General features: G+C 37.7%; 1 long non-coding RNA gene across 5 annotated transcripts; it reads right to left on the bottom strand.

Annotated features, from left to right (window-relative positions):
* LOC113964126 lies at positions 1–24647 on the bottom strand. Of its 5 annotated transcripts, XR_003533061.1 has the most exons (8): positions 24413–24647; positions 23050–23109; positions 16433–16441; positions 16092–16231; positions 15484–15841; positions 2365–2477; positions 1030–1105; positions 1–77 (listed from the first exon to the last, which is right to left on the bottom strand). It is a non-coding gene; the product is annotated as an uncharacterized LOC113964126 (long non-coding RNA). The 5 variants fall into 5 exon arrangements; XR_003533064.1 differs by lacking the exon at positions 2365–2477 and having other exon boundaries at positions 24409–24647; XR_003533060.1 differs by lacking the exon at positions 2365–2477.
* Between the last annotated feature and the right edge of the window lie 2701 nt (positions 24648–27348).

Here is a 27348-nt window from a genome sequence, read left to right as displayed (position 1 = left end):
TAGTTGCTAGTTTATGGTGTAAGAGCCACAATTATAGAACAAATCCGAAAACAAAATATAGGGGAGATGTTCAATGCCTAAAAAGAAAGGAGAAGAGAAAGTCAGTGCAACCATGATATAGACCACTCTCTATGCAAATTTTGCTATCTGTTTGAGAACAATTTGTTCATTATGCAAAGTCATACAGCTGCTAAGATTTCAGCTCTTGTGACTGCTCATGGAGATCAGTGGGTATGACTGCCCCTTCATCGTTAAAGGTTCTTGACAGGGTGCTCTTATCCTACAAGTATTCTGAAACATTATTTCATAGCTGATTGTTTTATCAAAAATTCCTGTTAGGAAGTCACTTTTTTTTTCATAAAGGGGTAAAAAAACCCACCATAAAAACTTACAGTCAACACAAAACTGATTTTTGCTTGGGTTTTTTTGTGTGGTTTTTTTTTTTAGCACTGTGTAGCTGGTTTAAAAAGAGGCTTGCAACATTAATCCAACTCTACATGGGATATACACTTTCTCATCCTACAAACAACATTTCCATCCTTTTCTGATTTCTAGCCTGTTGTAACTAGATCTACAGCACTCAAAGCATGCTATGATCAAACTGGTTTTTGCAAATGCTTGTCCAATAGCAAAATATCACGCAACAACAATGTAGTGGTCTGTCAGGTAAATCAGTGGAATATAACACAGTTGCTGGTGTTGTCAAAAGGAATGACTGTTAAAAATAAAATTAAAAATATCAACACTTGATATGAAAGTTCCATATTCATATGAAGTACTCGTTTCATATTCCTTCACTCCCTTAGATCAAGGCCTTTGCTAGGGTAATTATAAGTGTTAAAAGTCATCAGTTTCAATTTTTTTTTTTTTTTTAATTAGGCATATTCAATTAGAAACTTGCACACAAAAGTCATTCCACTGGACGCTCTTAAACAGGTCAGCGGTGCTTAGCTGTGATGTTATTTATGGAGGGAAAAGAGGAGAGCGAGGGAGAGATGGTGAAAGCAGATTGCCTGGGAAAAGGCTTACCTCAAAACAGCCTGGAAAGAAGCACATGGGCCTGGGACCAGGGTGGAGGGGTGATTTCAGTCTTCATAGCCATTGGCTTAGGTGAAGTGTATTCGTTATGAGAATTCGTAGTTACTATACAATCATGAAAAGTACAGTATACCAAGTTCATACTTGACTCTAATGCTTCAGTTTGCTCAGTTATGATTTTCAACAGCACTTTAAACAAATGTCAGACTCACTGATGGATGAAAAGGAGAGGGAAGCTTGGGAATACTTGCTATAGGAACATGCTGTTATTTACATTTAAAACAGGGAATGTTTTAATAAAACAAGCAAGGAAACAAGAACTTATTGGACTAAATAAGTTCAAGGGTCCCTCTACATTTATCCAATACCCTCTTTATTTTATCAGTGGAATATTTTTCAATGGAATTGATTCTGAAAATGGTTGCATAACATCTGGTTTTTGCCTAAACATCACTCCATGGCTTTGATCAGACACTTGAGTCCGTTTGCCTTTTTCCTCCTCTTCATCCTGAAAGCTATGCCATCAAGATTTTAAGATGGCAAATCTCAGAAGAATAAAACACAGGCTTCATTAAATTTGTTAATGATAGATATTGTTTCTACAGGGATTGTCATCAGACTTTTCAAAAGTTAGAAGATTTCAACAGCGTATCATAAGATCAGCAAAAGCAGGAGTAAATGCACGAATATATAGACAAGAATATAGTGCAAACTCATTATATGTACAGATAGAAATCCAAAGGTGTGTCAGAACTGCTGAATTTTATACATAATTTAACAGTCTGCAGTCCTACACAGTTTGAACTATAATAAAACTGTTTGTAAGGGGGCGGGGTTGAATATCAACTTTGCTAAATGGAGTCTTGATGGAGAGAGCAAATCTTACTTGCAAATGGGTCAAGTTTGGAGTATGTTTCCTACCAATAAAGATAAGGGTAACATGCATTAAGGGAGCTGAAACATTTCTCTTTGACATTTTAAGCAAAATGCTTCATGTCAGAAATATGATTTTTTTGCAAATGCCTTGATTTTTAATTTTAAACCAGTAATTCATTTTAGCAGGACCAGTAGACATATGATAAAGCAAAAGGTTACTAAAAACTGAAAGAAACATTTTCGTTTGACTCAGAATTTTAATTGATACAAAGTTTTATTTTTCATTTTACTCAAAACCCTCCATAAATTCTGCTTTTGTATGACGTTAAACCCAATATTTTCTTGGTTTTGCTCTGTTATTTATTAAGCTTTATATGTAAAGATTTTGATTTATGTATTTTAACTGTGTACTGTATTGTACATGACAAAGTTTGTAAGAAGATTTAGTACCTCTTATTAGACGGATGGACAAGCTGACATACACCCACAATCTTCCTCAGACCATGTTTCAGGCATGAGATGGGTCAGAAAGCTCAACTGCTTTTTCTCCCCATGTACGTCATCTGGTTTAATAAGAGATATTTTATTGCATACAAAACCCTTTGCTTCTTATATCTTTGTTAATCCCAGCTTCGACAAGATCATCCCCACAAATCATGATACCTAGTGGGACTGCAAAAAATTAGAAGATTTGGGGGTTCAACATCTCAGATGCCTTCTTTCCAGTGATTTATATTTTTATTTACTGTGTTTTGCCCTCTCGATACTTATTCCCATTGCACTCATACCCTGGGAAGTTGTGTCAATAGAAAAAATATATATATTAAATTCCTTATTTTTTAATCTGGAGCATTTAGGATCCCAGGGATCTATCATTTCCAGCACTAGCAGGATGGTGTCAAAGCCATTATTACTTATGTGGTTATTCTCATAGTGACATTATAGGCTAAGGAAGCAATTCTAATTCCATTCCACAGATGAGAAAGTGGAGTCCACAGAGATCTCATGATTTGAGTTGTAGGAAACATCTATGGCATTGTAAGAAACCAAATGTAAGGGCTGTGATAATTTTCTCCTTTTATAACTCAATTGTAGGACCACAAAAACTAGTTGCAGGCTAAAGCTGAGTTAGGTAGTTTATGCCCCCTACATTTACTTCCTTTGCATTTGTACATGACAATTGTAGATGCAAAACATTTTGATACATTTTACAAAAATATTGTAAAACTTTTTCTATTTCTACCTTCAGAATGAGTGGGAATTTTTTTGATTTAATTAAAAAAAAGTCATAATGTTAACAATAGTAAAACAATAACTTTTTTAGTTCAAAGTCAACTGTATTCACATGACCTTTAAAAGTAGTGGTCAATCATTTGCACTGCCATTGGTATGAGCTCAGAATTTGGAGGATGGATGTTAATGTCTCACCCACCAAAACTCCTTGTCATCCATTAAATGGAGAAGCTCCTCCAAGATAGGTAGGTAGAGCCTTTGGGAAGAAATCTTACTTCCACATTTCACAGGAAAACATGAGAAGTTATGCTGTCATGTTAAAAAACACACACTCTTAAAAAAAGAAAAGGCAGGATGAAAACTAATTTATCTGTGTTACTGAAGTGTAACTTAATGGGACACATGAAAAAGGTTATTTTAAAACAAGACACATCATATTCCAAAAACTATGAGTACATAGGTTTGCTATGCCAGTATGACATTCTTGAGGACAACTAATGTATCATTTAAGTATTTTTTTTCCAAAGAAGATTTAGTATATGTTTCTGTGCTGTACATATATTCCTGTGCATCAGCTGTCTCTTCTACTGGGACAAATATTATACTGCCAAAAACAGTCAGCAACAGTCAGAAAAAAAAAAAAAAGGGAAGAAAGGTATAGAATTGTTTTCGCCATTAAACTAATTCCCAGTGTAAAAAGAAGAGTAATAACAATTAGAGATGCAAACATTCTTCTATGAGCCAATGAGATGCCTGCAAATCCAAAAACCAAGTATATTTGAGTACTAGTTGTTTTGTCACAGGCCGAGCGAGTCATCTGCCGTCATTCTGCAGCAGTGTCAGTGTGTGGGGCCATGGGATCCTACAAAGGACTGAGAGGCAGGAAGGCAAAGCCTACTGTCATGTCTTTGGTGTTTCAGAGTAATAGAGGACACAATAAAAAACGGTGGACTTCAGGACTTTTTTCTCCATCCTCTCTTGCTGCTATCTCTCCTTCTGATCATATCTTTGTTCATATACAGATAACTCCAAAAACAAGGGAAAAGCAAAGCAAAAAGAGCCCCAAACCACACTTATTCAATCTATGCTTGCATTCAACCTTTTATGAAACTCTGCTATCCACATCGTTCAGCATCTGATTGAGCTTGTGTTTCAGATGGTGCCTCCTATTGTTTCAGATATCTTACTCCAAAAGGGTCTTAATTGCTTCTTCTGTTTATTTGAACAAAAAGTAGCATCCCATCTGCATACCAGATGCAACAGGACTGAACCCAACTTTTCAACAGTATTTTAAATGAAGTACTCGTTTGCTAGTAGCTGACAGCCTGTAGCAGCAGACTCAAATTCTGGGAAGATAAATGAAGTAACTCAATTGCCCCCTGGCAATTATGCTCTGCAAAAGTGCACACAAAAGGGAGAAAAATTAGCCCAATCCATCCCTAAACTGAATGCAAATTCAAGATCTAATTAAGTGCATCAGTTTCCTGGTGTGGGTGTTTCCTTCATGTTCTTAGCTTGATTCTAAGCTAAACAACATTTCTAAATAGTCATTACAACTCAAAAGGCTTGCTTTCCCAGTAAATCATTTCAGAATAACTATTCTTATGAAAGTTGTCTGTCTTTCTCTCTATATTTGTGTGCACAGATTGCATCATTACACACACTGGCCAGTAAATATTGTCTTTTCGGAGTAAATCTGGGTAGAAGAAAATTACTTCCTCCTGTAACTTGATCATAAAGAAATACGCATTTTCTGTGTCAGTTTATGATCAAAATATTTCAATGTTTTTATCAGGTACATTAGAGAAATGTACCTAGTCACCTTGGCAAACAAGGCTTTTCCCTGCGAAAAATTCAAAACCAACAGACATAACCTAGGAAGAGTACATTGAAGAGTATATCTATTTAGTCTGTTCTGCCCGAGCCAAAAGCTACAATAGACTTCTATTGGAGCAATTGGCTCTGACCTACCAGTCAAAATTCAGAACTTTCCAAAAAAAAATTATAATAAACCCTAGAAGGTTATGGTGCCACTTGCAATTTTGGTGGACGGGCATTTTCTAAGGAAAATGTCATCTTAACCCTTTCTGTTTGGGGTTTCATGGCTCTTACAGCTCAAACTACAGCAAAGTTATTTGTCATGAAACTGAACTTACAGTATATACTCAGAAATGTGTAGGGCTTTACTTCCATGAAAGTAAATAAACAAGAGCATTAGAAGTGGATCTATTCTTCCCAAAGAAATAAAAAAAACCTGTCCCAGTAGATAGACTTGAGTCGCATTTAAAAACCTATTTCAGGACTCAATTGCAACAATTGACATTAGTAAATCCTTTGTTAAGCAATTTCTGTTTTAATAAGCTAACCAGATCAGCCTCTTTAAGAGGCATAAAAGTCAAAGTTTTTGAGTAGTCCAGGCTCCTAAATGGAAACATGCTTTGAAATATTTTTATGCTTTGTCAACAGAAAAGAATTCAAAAGTAAAAGAATTATAAATAAAACATCTCAAGCACTCATGACAACTACAGTAAGCCAAAATAACCTTAATCCTGGCACATGGATAAAATTTACCATAGTCCTACATTAGTGCTACTAGGTACACTTTGCAGAGTTTGTACATACCTCCTAAACACAAGTCCTGCTACTCAGGTGACAGGAATGCTGTTAACCAAATATAACTCTCTAATTAGAAAGTGGAGATGAGACCGTTTTTTAAGGAAGAAATCTGCCCCAGTCAGGAACAGTTTACAGACACCTCTGCTTTCCATAAAATGCCATCTTATTTGTATTTCTAACATTTCTGGTTACAATTCCCTTGCAAATAGGAATTCTTCAAACCAAGAAAGTCTGCAGTTCTTTAGACAGAGGCTGTACAGAGAAAAGGGTTTATTTTAATCCCTGACTTTTGATTTAAATTGATTTCCTAAAAATGGTGTTTAACCCCTGCAATGCTGGATCAATTAGCCTTAAAGTTTGACAAGTTTCCTCAGTTTAGCAAGAAATTCTGCAGCTGGAAGTGCTACATGCTTTCTGACAGAACTCCTTCACCAGGGAAATGCCAGATTATTAAAAGTGGAACTTTGATTGTGGTGGAAAACAAAGAAAATAAGGTGCTATTAACAATAAACTTTCATTTCTTATAGAAAGTGAAGGAGAGAGGAAGGAATCAGATAAAGATGCACATCAACCTAGGGGCAGAAGATGCTCACAAGTCCACATCTCTCAACTCCCTTATAATTACAAGGAAGCAATCTATACTTAAATTGGTCACTCTAGAATCCACAGTCTCACCCAAAGTACAGTTACTTTAACTCCTATTATGTGCCTGCAGTTCAAGGCTGCAAATATCCACAGCACTGGAGTGCTGTCTCTGGAGTCTCAGCCCGGAATTACACCTTGCTTTCCCAAACACTGAATATCATAACCATTGGGGTATTTGCTTTTTTAACAGTACAGAAGAAGATAAAGACAGGTAGAAATTTCTCACCCTCGTGAGAAGTCAGCTCCTTGCCTAGATTTTACCTACTTCCCAGCTTCTGGGTAGATGCTTTCAAGTAACAGAGACACACGGGACATTTCTGTCTCCCAAAATACTAAGAACTCTCTGAAACTTGTTTTTTGGACCAGTATCTTTATCATCTTTACAAAATATGGTATCTAATCACAAGAACATGGATTTGCTTATTGCCACAGCGTATGTCAGAGTTTTGGTTTCAATTTTACTGAAACAAAGTTGTTCACTCCCATCCCAACAGAAATTAAAAGCAGCAGAAAGGCAGGATATTCAGGCTAACACTGACTTTTCCTCACTGAGGCCAGACATATACTTTTTAAGAAGTACTAATAATAATGGAAAAGGGCTGTGTGAGACGGACCTAATCACTTCTTTCTCTTCCCAATAGACTCCTTTCCCAATAGCAGGGGCCCAAGCTCCTTCCTGGTTTTAAAAACGTGAATGTTTGTAAGACCACAAAGGTGCAAAATATCTGAAAAAGGAGGCAAATAGAGATTAGATTTTCACCTGTATGTAAATTAAGGAACAGCCTTGCAAGATGAAGCAACATCTGCTGAGTGAACTATTTATTTTTGCCATCTAACAACATTGGATCTGCCTGTACAAGCACAGAACCTCTCTCGTCATTGTGATCAGGTTGCACTGTGGTTGGACCTGAGGTAGAAAAGCAATTGTTAATTAAATTAAAGAGAACACATGGAGTCAGAGCATGTAGTGCCCTCATTCATCACTCGGACTCACGGAAAAAGGTGCTCCTAGCTGTTATAAAACATGTTGCAAACCGGTGGTTAACTCCCATGTCAGAACCTTGACAGATGTTTTCTGAGCACCTGATCCTGGGGCAGCAGCAATCATCTGTTGGAGCTTCAAATCCTGTCCTGACCCTTCCTTGGAAGACCTATTAAAAAATTAATGTCTAAAACACAGGATACCTCATTATTATTCCCACCCCCCCTTTTTAAAAAAAAACAACCCAAACCATAAATCTACATGCAGCAGTACAGGTTACTGCTTTGTTTGCCTGCACTGTTCAGCAGGGCTCTTCAAGCTTCATTAACTGTTTTGAATAGTTATATTTCACTATTTGATTGCATGTTCTGAATACCTAATGGCTGCAAAGTAATTTTTCACTGCAATGCTAGATAAATCAAGAACTCAATCACCAGCTAGATGGGATGTCTTATGCACATAAAGAAGACAATGCAGATTTCCAATTTCATTTAAGAAGCCTTAACACAGAAACTAAAAAAAAAAAATCAAAACAGTGACCCCTATGCTAGCAGTAGTCAGTGAAAAAATATCAGGGACATTGAAGACATTCCATTTCCATATGACTTTATCACCTTGTAAATCTCATTTTGTAGTGCCAGGACAGAGGAAGCTTGTGGCTTGCTTTTGTACAACAGCTCCAATACTTCCTTGTTAAGGTTCCATCATTTTGAATACAATTATGGAAGAAGAGAAACAGACCTAGTAGCTCAACTAATTCCTCTCCCCCTTCTGTGCTCAGAAGTAATTTGCCTTTTATTTACCTTTTCCCCCTTGATGTTGGCCTCAATGACAACCCTCCCAAACTTTCACTCAAAAAAAAAAGTGTTCTTTTTCCTTTAACTGTTTCTGATACATGGCATCCTAATTAGAATAAAGCTGTATCACAGTAAATGGCAGCTAGATGTGGCCTGTTATTATTAATAATAAAAATAAGAAAGCTCTTCTGAAGATAAAAGGCAAATTGATATGTGATCAGGAAAAGCAAAGATTTCACCTGGTGGCTTGAATATTTTTACAAAATCTAGCTGGATTTATCTAAATAATCCCAGAATGCATTGTGCTTATGCAATCACAATAAAAAATAACACTCAGATATGATTTTAAAAATACAAAATATTACACAGTAATAAAATATCACTATTTGAATTGTGAACCACTAAGGGACCCAATAAAATTATAAAAAAAGCTCATTTCTTAACCATCAAGTTAATTCTGAGGATAGCTCCAATCTGCAGTCTCATATTTGATTTACTAACAGGACTTTCTAAAATGTATGTAGGTGCCAAATATTAAATAAACTTCTCTGTGTGTAAATATTTTAAAATTTCAGCTTGTGTTATTACTTTTTTTTTTTTTTTGCAGCCCAGAATAATTATACTAATCTACAGAAGAAGTTTTAAATCCAACTGAATAAACATATGTGCAATGCACCATTAAAGTACACTCCATCACATGATAGCATAATGTAGTTTTTGAAATGGATCTGTAGAAAGGATTCATTAAGATAAAGTTCCGGCATTCCACCTGAGGCCAATAAAAATTCTGTGCAAATCTCTTCAAATTAAATTTTCTTCTTGAACATATCCTCTCTAATTATGTTTAGTATTATCCTCCTTTAGGAATTCTGATTCATCAGTGCTATTAAGGGAGGGAAAAGGAAAACCAGATGCTGTGGACCGGATACCCAGCTGGTAAGAAATCACTATAGTTTCACAGAAGTCAAAAGAGCTACAGTGATTTATATCAGCTATGGGTTTGGTATACACAGAGGAACACACATGTGGACAGATGTACAGAGAATTATATTTATATCTGAAGTTACACCAGCATAAATGTAAATCTGTGGAGTTACACCACAAGAGAATTTGACCCAAAAGCTCTAATAAGCTGAAGTTTATAAAAGAGCCACAGCTGTGTTGAGATTTCTTGTCTTTCACTCTCTAGAACTGAAAATAAATGTAAGAAACAGAAGTGCTCTAATTAGATATTTGGCTTTAAAAATCAGGAAGATAGCCAGCTAATGTTTAAGCACTTTTTTGTTCTGGGGAGCGAGACTAACAAAGATATCATAATTACAATCATACTACATACAGATGAAGTACATAGCATATACTGGTATACCAAACTGAGGGATTGAATTAAATTCCAGCTAAGTTGCTTCAATTTTAGTCTTTAATGAATACTATTTTTTTGTTTTTTGTTGTAGTCCATGCAGTAAGCAAAAATTTAGAGGGAGATTTACAAATGCATTTAACCAAGGTGCAAGCTGAAAACAAAATTTCTGAGCAGCTCCTATGTTCTACTCCACTGCAATTTATATGTTATCACCCATCCATAGACATAGAAGCACCTGCACTAGGGACCAAAATGGTACTGGTCAGGACACTTAGTGCCTGCCTCAGTTTCCATGAGCCACATCAGTCATTCTGAAAGCTCTTAATATGCCTTTAGCTTTCCTCACCCTGTCATCTGCACCCCAAATACCTCTGCATCCCATTTCACCTCCCCATTTGTGAGACCCTTCTGACTTAAAGGCTGGAAGAAAAGAGGGAAGAGAATGTGTGGCTGTAAGATGCCCACTCTTTTGCCTTTACCAAATAACATTATATGTGTCAGTGTAGTATAAGATCTATCCTACACTACTTTTCCCTTCCCAGCACCTGCTCTGTGTTTGAAGGGGGCTTCATCCCTTCCCAAACTTTTAACCTGAGACTTCAGTCAGCCTTCTGAAAGCTGATCTTCGAGGAGTTATGCTTCAGTATCATAGCCTGAGCCCTGCTTTGTTAGATGGAAGGCACCTTAAAAGAAAACTGAACTGGAACAAGGTTGTTTCCTCTTTCAGATTACACGTATTTTATCCAGCAGCCCAGTGAGCACAGCACACACATGGGAGGCAGCAAACCCAGGTTACCATTTCCATTCCATAGAAGGAAAGCAATTGCTCGTCCTACTGCTGGCAACTGTATGCTGCCTCTGTGCTGCTGGCTATGCCCCCCATTACACAGAGCACCTCAAGGCTTGCTAGTGAAGAGAGAGAGAGACAGTCTTGAGCCAGCACAACCACTTTGTCTGGAGGCACATGCCTGCTCTTCGATTCCTCTGTCAGGGACTGGTTTCCTTACAGTAATCAATCCTTGAGCGAAAGATCTAATTAAGCCTCAGGACAAGGACCCCTGGCTGCTCATAAGCACATAACAACAGGAATAGAGAGTCCCTCTATTTCACTAAAATTTTTTATCCAAATAATTAGGTCATTTCTTACAAAATATACAGATTTGACCTCCTGCTGCATAAGTGACAAATCTCCAGTTCCCATGTTCTGGACATGTGCTCTAAATATCGATTTTTCAGATAGGCAGAGAAGGCAGTAATATCAACTCCTCCACATCAGGGTTTGAAAATGAGACAGGTTTGAAAATGCCATTTGAAAATGACATCTGACTGGGAGCTTGCTGCATCAGAAGCACCTAGAAAACATTCATTATACTAAGTTGCTTTCCCAAAACAGCCCATTTTGTGGATTCCTGCAGTGCTCAACCCTGAATGATGTTTATGCCTACCAAAAGCAGGCAACTTCTGCGGTTATTTAGAAGTTGAATGTAATGTATCTCAAATCTTTGTTGTCACAATCTGCCTCCTTGTCTAGGTCATTCTAGAGCTAACTGGCAGCTGAGAAGGTTTTGAGGCTTCAAATTCAGATGTCTAAACCCTCTCTCCCTCCAGCTGTTTACACATCTTATACTCTGTCTTTACATGCACTATTATTTTGTAGGTGTATCTCATATGTGCAATAGAAATTTTAGCCCATAGATGGCTTTACATTAAGATCCAAGCTTTTCTCAAGAGCTTCTAATTGCTCTACAAATAGCTTTTAATCTCCAATGTACTTACAATTATTGTTATGAAAGTAAAAATAATTTGAAAAGGTCCCAGAGCAAATGGTGCTGGTTTTCCAGGGTAAATAATCATAACTGGAGGTAGGAATTGGAATGCTTTGATAAGTGCATTAAAACATAACTATAATGCTTCTCCTTGGCTCTAGAAATGCTCCTACAGAGAAGATGCATTAATGGCTTGTTCCATACCATACCATAAGGTATGTTGATTGAGGTATTTACCAATGTGAACAAAAACATATTAGGACTCTTTCAGTAGTTCGCTCATCCTTAAAGATAAGTTTTCATGCTGAAAATGCAGCACATCTCTGAAGGATAATAGCAGAACTCTTAGTGCAAATTAAAGTAGAGGTGCTTCTAGGGTATTTTGGAGGAAGACAATATCGCTATGCCTTCAAAGGGAAATCATGTAGTGGGAGCTTCCTAGAATCAAATGCAAATGGTTAGAACCAAAAGCAATTATTCGACCACTTAGCTTTCCTTCCTCCTTGCACCTTTTCTCAACCAGATTGGAAAACTGTCTCCAAATGGACCTGCCCTCTACTCTAGTACTCTGGAGTGATTAAGTTTGAGCAATTAAAAGTTTTTGGACCAGATGGTCTTTTCTCACCACTGCCCCCATAGCCATGGGGCTCCAGAAATGGGACACCCGTGGCAGTACCCATGCAATTGATGCCTCTCTTCTGCCAGCAGAGAAGATTTCATTTAAGTATTTTTCCAGAACAGCTTGTTCAACAAATAGCTTTTAGCATATACAATTTGCAAAGTTGCCAGTTTATCATGAATAGAGTTATTTGTAGTCTAGTCATATCATAAAATCTTGTTAAAAGAAACAACACAAAGAGACTGCTCACTTTTCAGTTATGGTGCTTTTGAATTAATTTGAATCCAGATTGCCTCATGAGTATTGTTTGTTCCAATATGAAACAGTTTATGGTGATAAATTGCAGCAGCATCTCTTGAGAGCTGCCTGGTACAGTATATTGCAGCAGAAGTTGAGTCAGTTTTCATATTGAGTATATACTGTAGCTTCAGCGCACCCAGATTTTGTGGTTTGGAGGATAGTTAACTGAGAAAGGCAGGGAAATCAGAGTATTTTGTGCATGTGCAGGTGTTGTGGCATGTATCAGGGCTTGTAGGGGCAAAACCAACCAAAGCATATAGCGAAAATCCAGTAATCTACCTCCTGTCTGAGCCCTCCTGTCCCCCTCAGTCAGGTACTTACTTACTCAACACTCAGAAGTAACAATCTACAGAGACTGACGTTGGGCTACTTTAGCCACACTTTCAGTGCTGAGCCATTTAACACATATGAATTCTTCATCTAGATCTAAATTTACTGTTACAGCAGATGTTAGAGTCAAATCTCATTAGTAAGATTTCAGTAATCTGCAGAATAATGACAAAACATTTTGGTATCCTCTCAATTATAACCTTAATTAAGACTAAGTAGGGTATGTTGTGTAACATATCACCCTGCAAATGCACACTCTTGTGTGAACCATCATGGGCCTGATTCAGAGATGGATAGCAAACATTTGTCATTCTCACCAAAAATCATCAGGGATTCAAGAAGGCCTTACTCCTCCATCAGACCAGTTCTTTACTACTGTGTGATTCAATAGCTTACAGATTTTCTGTAGCCTCTGAGAGGAAGAGGTAGCAGTTCTCTAACTCAGCCAAACATACTGATATCTATAGCCTTATGACACATATTTAAGGTCTCGCCTGGTGCTGCTAGATCCCATCACAGGGCAGAAGAATCACAACTGTTACCTCACACTTAAAATATTTTTTCACATATAATGAAATTAATGAATTTGATGAGGCACTATGCCAAATTAATCTCTAGTGCCCTTCCATCAAATGCAACTGAGTTAAACAGGGATTAATTGAGGCCCATGCAATTACCTCTTAATTAACCCTGAAGGGTTGGGATTAACCCTGCTGTTCAGGGTTAGATATGAGTGTATTTGTCATGGGAACCCCTATACCATGGGTATCACAAAGTTAATGTTGACCAAAATGTCTGTGCCAAAACACATTTGGGAAAATGAACAGATTGCTCTTGCTCTCCTGCCCTCAGCATTTTGCAGGGTTCTGGGGGCTGCTCCTACTGGAAGGAAAAGTCAATGGTGCAACTAGTTCCTACAAACTCGTCCATTAACATAAAACCCTGAATATATGCGCAGCAGGAATACAGGCAGCAGGAAATAGTCCCTTTCTTTCCACTTCCAGGTATCTTTTCAAACACTGTCCTACTCAGAGTCTTGCTATGGGCTTTTCTTAAAAATCGTGACAATGTTTTACTGCTGGGCTTGGTTTCCTAGCTTCATTTTCTCTCTGTTATTCCAAGTATGCCTACATCGCAATCTAGGGTGGTAAGCAGAGGTGCTTGAATTAGGAAGGATAATGAGCAGAAGAAGCATTCACATCTTTCAGTTTCAAACCAGTAACCATAATAATCTGGTTTATTTGTGTGAGAACACAATGTGACCACTGGTGTTTCTTTAACGTGGAGCCGCAGGAACACCTCTCCCTGGCACAGAACTGCTGTTTTACACTTGTCTTTAAAATATGAAGATACGTAGGAAAATGGAATTTGTGCTAAACAATGTGAAAGCAGGCCAAGAAAAATCTTGGTAAGGATTTGACTCAACAGACAAGGGGAATGAAGTGGGAGACAAACCAATCCTTTTAGGTTGCCCTGTTTCTACTTCAACTTTTAAAGTTATAGCAATATCAAATTAACATATTTCCATCTTTTCCCAGGGGGAAGACAAGTAGATACAGCCTGCCTCTGATTAAATTACAACCCTCAATGCACAGGAGCACAGTTTAACTCAAAGGTTTGCTACAGCATCCTGCAACAGTTGGTGAAATTGCTCAATTTAGAGTTCTTGATGACCCAAATTCAACACAAGTTTAAGCGTAACACTTTGAACTCCCGTTGCCAAATATATTAACACCTATAGAAAATGAGCATAACTTGACAAAATCCTTTAGTGCAGCTGAACTGTTGTTATCAGCATGTAAGGAATATCAAGAATATATTATCATGTTGATTTTGGGTCATGCCAGACTCATTTCAGACTTCAATGGAGATAGTTTTGCATTATACAAAGTCACTGCAATATGATTAAAATGCACTACACATCTCTCTGTCTTAGAGATCAATGCGTACATGAAGTCTAAAATATGTTAAGGAGGTTTTTCCTCAACAATTTTAATCATCCATAGTAACTACTGTTATATGGTAATTCTAAACCATACTGACAAATGTTTGAAAAAACTTCACTTATAATGAATGCAGAGCATCACACAGAAAAATGAAAACTATATTTTGCATTTGCTTTCAGAAGTGACTCAGATTATATCCATACAAGCAGTAAATAAATATCTTGTTTTGCCAACACAAATTTTGTACCTTCCACCCACAAGTCAGTTGGCAGAATTTTTGCTGACAAAACCAATGAAAACTATACACCCACCCGCAGGGAGCTGAAAATTTGCAGTGTCTTTTTACTACAATATTTTACTAGCTTCAGTTTCTTGTATTACAAAAGTGTTGGTAATAAAGCTATTATATTTTCTATTTTAGACTAAGAAACAATGTGAAAAAAGACATGCTTTTTTTTTCCCCGCAATGACAGGGTTGAGGGGCCAATAGACATATATACATACATACATACAAGCTTCATACTCTTCACTCACTGTAGAAAACAATAATTTGTTTTCTGAAACTGCTTTTAGGAAGGAAAAAATTTATTCAGCTCACTGAGGGATTTAAAGATGTATGTGAACGCCAATGGTCCTTATGCTCTTGAAATAGTTTATTAGGTTTGCACATGCTCTTTAGGTGCTAATATATATTCTTTTTAAGAAAAAAACCAAACAGTTTATCCTGGCCAAACATGAGTTATACAGAGCATAGGTTAAACACCTTTGCACTGTTCCTAGCATTCCTATGGCAATAAAGTATCAGCCCTTTCTAAGTCCTCAGTTTAGAATGCATGCATCTCCACCAATGCATTCATCTGTTCCTGCAAAAGGTAGTAAAGAACTGCAATGACACATTTAAAAAAAACAACCAAACAAAACAAAACAAGCGCAAATTAATAATGATTATATGTAATTTCCTGTAGTCACATCTACCTGTTTTTCCCCATGAATCACATTTCTTGGACAGTTCCACAAAAGAGATGGTGAGGAAGTCAGCCTTTAGAACTTCTCAGCTTCCTTCAGTGATAGACACACTGTGACTCTGTCACTCACGAAGCAGGGAAAGCTTTGAAATAATGCAGACAATTTACCTCCTAGAATTTCCAAGTTATGCTGGGAGGTGAGGAAAGCTTGATTGGGAACACCTAACTCCTGTTTACTGTATTGTAACTAAAGTGGAGGAAAAAAAAACATAGAAGAAAAAACATGAGCAATCAAATAGGAACTGTTGAGCTGTATCAGTCCATCAGTCTGTTTGGTAACCCATCTGATCCAGGTCGAGAAGGGTGTTCTGTCAGAGAGAAAATAACAGAATCTTACAGGATTAAAGAAGTGATGCTATATACAGAGTCGAATACAAAATAACTGCTTTTGGGCTAGAACTATATGGTCTTATAAAATTTAAAAAATCAGACCAGAACAGGTGTATTAGAGTGAAAAAAGTCCATTATAAACCAAATTTAGGTTTCAAAAATCTTTTTTTCTTTCACTTGAGCCAGCCCTTTCTATTGCATTGCTACCCTGTTAACCATTCAACAAACATTTTGGATTGAGTAGTACTACCTAGAGCAGAAACATGAACACAGAATTTAATATCAAGTAATGCACTGTGCTGCATACGTAGATGTCATGGCCACAGCACCAGTCAAACCAGGGACCTCAGGACCAATCTTCCATTGCCCTTCACCAACATAGGTAGAGATAGATATGAGAAATGCATAGGCTATGCTATGTACTCCCCAGCACAAGCATTAGGGAGGCACAGTCTCATATGGAAAGCTGACTCTGTTTTGGGTTTTTTTTCCCCACAGAGATACTGCATTTGCCATTACTTTCTTCTAAATTGTTCTCTGCTCAAAACTTTCACCTAATTTTTAGTTACCTTACCATCCTGTTCACCCACAATGTCCATATAATTACCAGCAGCCAAGTCACCATCATGTTGTAATATGGACACTCAATAAGAGTCATATGCAATACTAAATTTTAAAACATAATTGAGGAAGAAATTCAGATTAAATAGGGGAGGGAGCCAAGGGGGGCAAGCTAAAAGCACTGAGGTAAGAAGCCAATCTAATCAGGCAAACCCCACATTCATTTATTAAGCTTCCCATTTGAATCCTGTGGCAAAAACGTACAACCAACATCACAAACTAAAATGTACAACTCTGAAATAACAAAGCAAGAGACATAAAATGCCACATCCAGAGGCTTTGGATTACATTTTATTGTAATTGTTGCTAAGCACGACCCATTTGCAAAATGATTGTACAGTTCTTGTACTCAAACCAGTACTAAACACATAGACGATAAGAGAGTAGATTTTAAAAACCCTGCCCCATAGTTTCAGCCAAAAAATTGTGCAACAGAACTTCAAATGTTTTGTATGGTCCTTGCAACACAGCTGTCCAGCTTGAGGGTCAGACACGCTGGAGAGGTCAGGTCCTTCCTCGCCATCCTGAAACTTCCCCACCAGCTTGGCCAGTACAGATGTAAAACAAGGGGACTAAAGTTGCACTGCTACTGTTTGAAAACAAGTAGGGGTCTTGAGCACATTTCCAAGCAGCTTAGTTTTGTCACTGCATATTGGGTAACCTCAAGGAACACCTACTCAATTGATACACACACATCCAAAAAGACACAGGTGAAAAAATCACTTTACCTTCACACCCCTAATGAGTGTCACCGTGAGGACAATACATCACTTATTCCCAGTCTGGATTGAGGTAATTTATGGTGTTCAGAGAGGTACAACTTCATGATTCAGGCATACCTCTGTAAATCAAAATGAAAAAAGTCAGTGGTACCTACACAACTGAGCAGCAGCTGAGTAGGGGCTGCCAGAAACACTGTTTCTGGATTCAGACACTCACAGCTAGGGATATTTTTGCAGAGACAAAATCACATAGGAAAGCGCATGTAGAATCAAACTGCTAAAAAATCCTCTAATTCTGCACTTGGTCAGTGCCAGAGCAAATTTCCCTGTGCCAGGCCAGGCAGACCCATTATGTCCAGGAGATGGAAAACAAGCCCCACTCCAGCTTTGCCAACTGATGAATTACTGTGTTTTTTCCAGTTTCTTCTGGTGTCTGCTAAGTTGGTAAAAGTGCCCCAACTCCACAGTCACATGCTGTGGAATCATGTAAAATCGTGGCAAAATCTGATGCTCACTTAAAAGTGAGCCATACTAATTGAATTAAAAGAAAGACAACTGAGGAAAACAAAGTCCTGTGTGATAAATGTTGGCCCTTTGATCCTCTAGTTTCTGTAATGGATGAAAATTAGGGTGGGCTGTCTGGATTTGAGCTGAACTTATTAAGGATCTGTTAAATCTTTCTGTTACTGCCTAAGAATGTCCTTACAAGCCTACTGGGTCTATTAAGCATAAGTGGAAAAGATTGCCTGCGTATGCATTTAATGCCTGTTTTGAGCTGCTGTGTGCTGGTGGTAACTGCAAGATAAATCACAGAAAAGGAAGCACAGAGACAAAAAGGGAATCAGACATTTAGGGCTACAGATGTAGCAGAGAGAGGATGAGTACAGGAGTAAAACAACAGGGATAGAGACAGAAAGCTCAGCAGAGGGGCTTTCTAAGAGACAAGAAGGCATCAAGTCTGATGGTAACAGAGCTACCAAAATCATCAGTGATTCATTAGCAAGAGCAGTAATGCACTAGTAAGAGCCAATGAAGAGGAACAGCTGAAAATGGGAATTAAAAAGAAAGAGAATTAGAAACTCTTTACAGGGAGAAACAACATAAAAAGAATTGCATCCCATAAAATTAAGAAAATATTTTTTTAATGTACATCTTCTCATGTATTTCAAAACACATGAAAAGTTATTAATTCATGCATTTCATGGGAGCAAAATCCAAATTCGACAAATACCAACAGGTTTGTGAAGGAAGTTGAAAGAGAGGCAAACATCACATTCCTTTGCCAAGCAGTTAGCAGGGAACAGAGTCAAAGCCAACACAGATACTGACTGGCCACGGTACTATAATTTTTGAAGTGGAAAGGGAGGAGTTTGGATCATTCATGAGTTTTTTCCTTTCTAAATGGAAAAATAGAGATGATGGGGAAAAGGCAGAACAATAGAGTAGCAGCTATTTTATTCTTGCTGTTTGGTTTTACTTACTGTATTATAATCAGACTGGTCAGATAAGGACAGTCTGAAAACATCAGCAACACCTCTTGACACTAAGCCCAGTTATAACTGTCCCTCCCATAGTCCAGGGAGGAAAACAACCTGTTAATGCTTGAAGTTCTCCAACAACCAAGCCCTTTACTGTACTTGTGGTTCATCAACATCCTACTACTTTTCTAATATCTTTCACAGTAAAACAGCATAAACCTACCCCTTATTCCAACATCTACATAACAAAACAGGGGCTGCAGAGCCTCCCTGCACTAGGCTTCTCCCCCTCTCCCCTCCTCCATCTGAAGCAGTTCCTGTGCAGTCATTCAATTTCAGCCTTATCTATTCCCAATTACACATGGATTAAACTCAATGTAGCAGGTTTATTACATGTGCAAATTCACTGCTGTTTAATCTTGCCAGTGCTGTGTTTAGTTTTGATATATTCTGACTGGTTTGCCTCTCAGCAGCAGGCTGAAGAATATTAAACACTGCAATGCAGAGTTACTCACACAAACTTTCATGTGTGTTATTTATTTGTGTTGTGTGACTTACTAAAAGCAAGCATTTTTGAATCACGCAGTATGGACAACATCACAGCAAGAAGGTGCTGCAAGGAAGGGGAGCTTGTAGTCCGAAGCAAATGTTTCAGGACCATGAAATGATAGACCAATGGAAAACAAACAATAAACAAGAAGGCCTCCAGACTGTCACCTTTCAAGCTGTTCACTCAAATGCTATTGCAACCCTCAGCAACTCTACCCACTAACACCCAAGCACTGATGCAGGATAAACAGTGAGGTCCAACGATGACAGAAGACATGCAGAGATTCTTTGTAACACTGTGTTGTGTGTTGAGGGTTGCAATCACATGTAACAAGACATTGAGTGAGCAACATCTTGCTAACATCCTCTGAGTGTGCCCGAACAGCTAATGAACTGACTTTTCTTCATACCTTACACTCACAGGAGGGGTGAGGGCCAAAGTCTGTGCTCAGAGGCTGGACAAGACCTACCTCCCTTCTGGTTCCTGAAGCTTTTGTCAGTCAATAGCAAATTCAACTGTTCATTATTCTTCCCTTGTACTAGAGGAGAGTCTTAAGTACTGTTTGGGAATTTCTGCTAAGTGCAGTAGAGGGTTTCCCCTTCAACCAGTATCACCTCCACTGCAAAAGAAAAGTCATCACAGGATTTAATATTATTTCCTCATTTCCTTACTCAAGGTTTTAAAATACACAATGAAATCTGAGGGAAAATTTGACTTTTCATCCTCCTCATTTCCCTGCAAAAGAGTCCTTCTCTTGTTGATGTTAGGCCCTGATTCTCCAAACAGATATTCAGAGTGCTGCCGGCATTAGTGGGGTTACCTAGAGGCACCAGGCATGCACTTGGATAAATACAAACAATAACAGACAACAACAGACAGAGGTCATTGGGATAATACTAGCAAGATAAAGTGAATATGCTTATTGTGAGGTATCATTTCTTTAGGATAAGTAGTGGTTGGGTTTTTTTCCTATATTCATTTCTTATAGTTCTTGGGTTATGGCACTTTTTAATTTTTTTTTTTTAGTGGTTGAAGGTGGGGAACAGCTAATGTTTGTGTTTTCTAGACCTATAGAGATTCCTGCTTCACAGTAAAACCTGCTAAAAGACTTCTGGCAGCTTCCAACAGCTGCCTAAGTCATTCATTTAACAGAGAGACATGCAGAAGTAAACACAATCATTGTCTATAACTAATCTGTAACATTTCTGGGGAAGGGAGTCTAGTTTTGTTCTGTGTTGGTCCATGACCAAGCAGAAGATGACTATGGGGGATACAGAGAGCAGATTTTGGCATTAGATAAATATAAATAATGAGGTAATTGAGAAGAGAATAAAACTGGAAGTTTCCTCAGAGAATATATTCCATTAACCAGTGAAGAACAACTTTCATGATAAAAGTGGCAAGTTTTCTGAAACTGCCCATTCTTAGTTTGGTAACATTTCCCCTAAAACTATTACATATAACTTATAAGCTGGCTGAGTATCCTTTGCCAATCCACCTATCCTCTTGGAGGTTTCCCATGTCTATTAACATTCTACTGGGAATTTTTTTCTTTCCTCAGTATTGAAGAATATATATACATAGCATACATATCCATAACACATGTATAACCCCTCAGAATCTCAAATGAGTGATGGAACTGGAAAGGACCACCCAGTCACAACATTCAACTCCTCGCAACCACATCATAAACATTTGGCTCAGGAAAGTCCACAAAGCATCTACTTCACACATACCCTCACATAAAGCAAGTTGGGCCCAGTTCAAATCCTCTGACACCTCTGCTACCTTCCCAGTTCCAGGGCTCTTGTCTGGGGCACTGTGGTGCACACAGTCACACAGACCATTAAGCAAAAGCACCTTCCACCAATAACTCCTTCTTGCAGCACACTCCACCACCACTCCTGAAGATCAACTGCCTGCATTTTCACTTGTTCCTTTGCTCACTAAACCTCATTTAGAGAGTTGAGAAGTTAAGAAAGTCTTTTATCTCCCTGGCCTTCAGCTTTTATTGCTTCGTCCAAGTTCCCAACCTCATTCAGAGAAGTCAGCTGATGAGTCCCTCAGCTCCTCTCCCTGGCCTCAGCCAGCAGGCAAAACCACACCTGTCACTCCCTCTGCCCTTCCACTGAACCTCCCACCACGTTATCCAGCTTCCTCTTCCTTCATTTCTTTCAGATGCTGCCCTACCCTCTTAACTGGACTCAGCTGAGAAGAGCTGAACTTTCCTCACCTGGGAGTCCATGGGCCTACATACATAATTCCACATGCCAACACATTTTCTGTCAGGCTTGTGTCTTTTCTGTTCCACAGTTTTGCAGTCAGCATCACCAAATGAGGACCTGCATTCAGATGCCTGCATACCAGATCAAAAATACCAGTGTTACAACCCTCTCTTGAAAAAGCTTATGAGGAACAAAAGGCAATGGTGGAGACTCTCATTAAAACAGTACACAATTACTTCTGTTTGCCATATTCATTCCTCATTTTTTCCCTTTTCATAAACATTTATGTATTCTAGAATACTATTCTTTCATCTATTGACTGCCTACTTTACCATGTAAGACTCTAAAAGCAGAGTCTTTTAGACTAAACCCTTTCTAAGTCAGTGGTCCCAGTTCACAACTGGCATTACTGCTCCTCAGCTTTCTGGAACTGTAAATGTGTACATAGGCTAACTGGTGATTCATCTTTCAATGCTGTTTTTAGGATAATAAATAGGTGTCCTTTCTGGCCTGCTCAGAAAAATAGTTCTAGTTGTAGCAAAGCCTAAACTCTCTTCTCCTAAAATGTGAGTTTATTAATAACAGGGGGGAAGCAGAAAAGCAAAAGATCAGCTCAAATCTTTGCAGGTTTTATTGCTTATAAAATTTCTTTCCTCAAGTTTTCTTGATCCAAGCCATTGTCCTGAGACAGTTTCTCCTACCATACTTATAATCATGTGAATAATGAGTCCCTCGTATTAGCATATCTACAGAACATCCACAGTGCTTTCCCAGAGTAACTGATATCTGCCAGCAGGATGGAAAAGATCTGTTATTATCTTTAAAATGCACTTTCTATTTTTGCCAGAAACGTTGTATTATGAGTTACTGAAGACAGCCTGTTTATCTGAGAATTATCTGTAAAAGTGACTGACTCTTTAACTAAGATGCTGCCGGGAAGAGAAAATGCTTCTCTGACCCACATTGACCTTCTCTTTCTGAGGAAGGTGTGAGTGAAACTATTACAATACAACCATGAGGTGGCCTAGGTGGGCTATTGCAACTACACTGTTTTTCTCAGTTATAAATGTTTACTTTGACATTACCTAATAATACTCAGCCAAAAGCTGCCACCTTCTGCCCAGGAGAATCACCATTCCAGTCATTGGGTACACTAAACATTAACCTACAGCAGCATTTGAGCCTGGGCTAAGATATCTATCATTAGCAATTTTGCAGTATATTCATTAGGCCAATTTGTCTGTGTATGTATAATAATTATTTAAAAGCCCACACACAATGCAATTTTGGCTGCTGGAGAGAATTTGTCAGTTTGGTGGGGTTTTTTCCTGAATTTTATTTTACTCATTCTTACATTTCATATTAAAGATATCAAAAGTTCCAGAGGACGTTTGAACATCAAAAGAGCTTTTAACTGAGCATCATTTTAGTGTTGATTAGGACATGACCTGGCAAAAGTATGAAATCTTGGCCTTAGAGGAATTCAGTGAGACCTCTGAAGTGGATTTTTCTGTAGTATTTCATTTCACCTTGAATTCCCCTAATACTCTTTAGAAGTTTGGTACTGAAGAAACTATCGCATTTCCTTACATTGTAGGTCAGCATTGAGAGGTCTTTGCATGGTGTCCACACAAACAGCCAAAGAAGTATCTGTTAGAGAAAAAAAAATTATTCTTTCACTTTTAAGAAAGGGGAAAAGTTGAATGAAAAACAAAATACCTAAATCCACAGCTCACTAAAAGATGTCTAGATATCTTAATTACTTTTGTGAAGAACTGCCTTGAAAATATGAAATGTTGACTTAGCACGAACCATTTTTAATTAAAAGGGGCTGATTTTCCTTATTATAATCCACTAATTTGAAATATTGAATATTATTAAAATATCCAAATAGACCAACTGAATAACTTCTGTGATATGGAAGATCAGATAATACTTTATGGTACAGTGGAGTGTTGAAATATTACTGTGGCCTTTCTCTCAGCATGATTTCATTTGGTTTTGCTTGAAATCGATTTTGATTTGAAACAAGAACCCAGAGGTCTGATGTAACTTAAGCTGACCTTTTTTCCATCACACCATTTGCATCATGCAATTCTGAAAAAATTTCCCCTGCTCTTTAATAATTTATTTGCACATATCTTCCCTTTTCCACAGTACTTGTTTTTAAGTACGTATTACAGGCTAACAGCAATAATAGCATAAATTTCAAGATGAATTCCCTAGCACTATTTTGTTATAAAAGAACAAGAAGGTATATGAACTTTTCCTTGTCTTTCTATTGAAAATTATAGTACTATTTGAATAGTCACCATTTCAAGACCACAGCTTTCATATTTAGGAAATTTCAGCTTAGTTTGCACTAAGATTGCTAACCACTATTCTATGATGGGCCCTTGCCTTTGCACTATGATGGATTCTTTCAGTGTCACAGAGGGACGGTGGTATCTCCTAAATCCAAGAATCCACCTCCATGCCTTTGTCAATTGGCTAGTCTCTGTAGACAACCACTGCAGAGAAATAGTCTTCTCTGAATAGTAGTTCAGAGCAGATCCTTAATTTCAGGGGATCAAAGCTGTCCTTTAAGAAGCCTCTCCTGTTCAGTATTGATTATAACATGAACACAGAAACAATTAACCTCACAACTAAGGCATATAAATTGGATGCCTATACCTGGCACATCCTGTCCACCTCTAAATGAAATCATCTTACTGGGAAATATGCCAGGGTTATGAATATACTGTAGGATTTGCAACTTAAATTAATTTTAAAATAGGCATTGTTGTATAAGCTCTATGAAAGGTGTATGATACTTTAATGGTAGCTCAGATAGGTGAGCAGCTATGAGTGAACGTAAACGTATACTAAATCAAAAGCTTTTATAGCCATAAAAAGTATATTTTTAAAACTACAATGCCTAAACTTTACAGACATTTTATTTTTTTTCACCTACAGCAGAAGCTGAGGAAACAACATCTTGGGAAAAATATGCCAGCTGCTGAAGGTAGAAGCCACCACAACTTCATGACCTGTGAAGGCAATGATTGTCATTAAACCAATACAAGGGTTACACCTCTGAACTGTCTTCAAGAGATAAAAGGCCTCATTCAAAACCAGTACTTGGCTATGGGGCATCTATGATTTTAGGGTGTTCCTTAGCAACTTCCTTCGTTCCACATTGAAGGGTGAGAACATAGTTTCCCAGATTCTTCAAATTTCTCTTTACTCTCAGTTTTTGGTTGTTTTGTTGGTTTTTTTTTTGTTCTTGTGCTAATGCCCCTTCTGGTGGATTTGGTGAAAAATGACTCAGCCCCCAAACAGACTTGTGTGACATAGCATTTGGACCGCACATACTTATTGCATCACTGTAAAGGGAGGATCACATTGCAGCCTCCTGCCTTAAGTCCAGTCTTTGCCTTCTAAAGTGACTTGTTGCATCATTCTTAATCATCATCATGATAAGCTGTGCCTGGAATCTTGACAGCCCTCTGATTCATGGCCTAATTTATCCACTTCTGGCAGGACATTCTGTGTGTAAACCTCTCCTTCCACAATAAGCTACTAATGACAAGTTACTCAAGAAATCTTGACAGATGAGGCAAGAAACACTGTCTTCCTGTGGGAAATCCCTCATTGTTGAAATTCTTGGGGAGGCATAGCCACCTTATTCCTCAGGATTGCAATAAATTTTTATGCACCCTTTGGACAATGGACAGGGTAGCAAAGCTGTCCTTACCAACCTGTGTAAGCAGCCTGCTCTGAGGTGATGTGAGTAATATGTTGCTGTAATGGGCATTGAGAAAGCAGAAACTTAAGAAAGAAGGCAGGCTATGTTTAAATTAAACGTATATGAATTATAATGTATACACTTTTGTCAGGCTTTACAGGTGCTGTTCAGTCAATAGATAAGACACGCCATCCATGAAATTGATGGAAATACTTCTGATGAAGAGGGAGAGTTGAGCCAGACACAAGTGTCTTTACCTGCAAGTTCAAAGAAGAAAGCTCTAGTGTTTATCCAGAAGAAGTATTTAGAGACCTATAAGAAAAGAGGATCTTTTCTTTAAACACACAGTGTAAGGGGAGCAAAATCACAAATCAAACAATCTGTTTTGAACAACCTAATGTCTATTATTCTGATCAAAACAAGTGAGGGAAAAGGTTTTATCAAACCACACACAGGTTCTACATAAGTGAATTCACATCAGGTCTATTACTCTGAGCAAGAGCTACAGCTGGTCTAATATTACAGAAATGGTTAATTGAGTAATGTATTCAGTCACACCAAAATGTGCCAATATAGTAAATGGGCAGTATTCAATTAGCTCCAGTAAACACCAGTTAAAATACTCTGGGAAATGAAGTATTCTTTGCTGGAATACTATTTAACAGAAAATTATTCACAGACAATTTGACTGGCCCCATACAGACTAATTCTTTCATGCTTAACTTGGAATTAGAGGGAAAAAAAATACTGGAGACTATAAAATGCTCCTTAGTAATCTAAATCATAAAATTATATTCTAAATCACAAAAACAGTTATGACATGCTATCAGAAGTCAAAAAATCTTCGAAGATATTTATAATAATACTAGATATATATAGATAATTGAAAATTACATACTATTTTGCCTATCCTCACATTCTCCTTCATGACAATTTGCATGCAAATAAGGAGTCGTTAAGTGCATTTTAATTTCTACATTCCTTCAAAAATAGAGAAGTTTAAAGATATATTTATTATTGTGTAGGAAAGGAAATGTTAATATGAAAAAAATAATTACTCTATTTGAATAGTGATAAGACTTATTCGTAACAAAATCCTCTTATAAATATAAAGAAGGAACACTGAATGCTATGGAGCTTGAAAAGCAAAATAACAGAAAATGTCATCAAGAAAAGGTACAGTCATAGGTGAAAGACTCTCATTACATTACTTTTCAACATATCTCTACTACTAATGTCAGAGTAACAGGTCAAGGCTTTAAAATTCCCAGCATATGCCATGTTTATTAGGCAGAAAGAAAATGTAGATTGAAAAAAAAAAGAAGCCAGAAGTACCTGAACTTCTTGCACTCTGAGGATTTTCTTGTGATTGCAGTTTTTTAAAGCTGCTGAACCAATGTTTTAATTTAGAAAAGATAAATATAATTTCCTGTGTATGACCTTGAATTTTAAGTCTCAACCCAGAGGGAATATTTACAACTTGTAAACAGGCTCTGATAATGGAAATTCTGATAAATTTCACCATTATGATGCTAGTTACATTTATCTTCCAATTTTTTCCCCTCTCTCTCCTCTCTTAGACATAAATATTCACAGCTGACTAAAATCCTTGTCTTGGGTGTCTATCAGAACATCTCAGACATTTGCAGCATAAAAACCATGGGCTCACTTCTCATTTACTTCAACTTGACTTAGTGTGTATGAAGTCAGTTTGTATTCAGGCCTGTATTCCATTTTGGAGTGTTTTACAAAGTAATTCATATTGGCAAAATTTAAGCACAAGATTGACTACCTCCATTTTCACAAAGGCTGTAGAATTCAAAAAGTGTTCTTTTTGCTTGTTCTGATGGACTTTGCTGTCTCATACTGGCACTGTAAAGCAGGAGGTTTCTCTTCCACTGCCTTTCAGAAACCATAAATCACCTCCTAAGTGAAATATTGACAAGAAGCTAGAGACCAACAGTGGTGTATCTGGGTTCTATTGAACCCATATTGTGAGTGCCCATTAGCGTTTCAGGTTATGCAAAACCCCTTCGTTGTTTTGTAGGAAGAGTGAGGCAGTAAAGAAGCAGCACAACTACTATGGACAAACCTCAGTAGTCACATTTCAACACAGTAGCAGGGTTTTGCTCAGCCCAGTACGGACCATGGAAACATTCCCG

The sequence above is a fragment of the Neopelma chrysocephalum genome, unplaced genomic scaffold (assembly GCF_003984885.1).
Source record: "Neopelma chrysocephalum unplaced genomic scaffold, ASM398488v2 Primary Assembly neopelma1_26, whole genome shotgun sequence".
NCBI lineage: Eukaryota > Metazoa > Chordata > Aves > Passeriformes > Pipridae > Neopelma > Neopelma chrysocephalum.
Note: the sequence above shows the minus strand (reverse complement) of the source record. Positions and strands in the feature narration are given on the sequence as shown.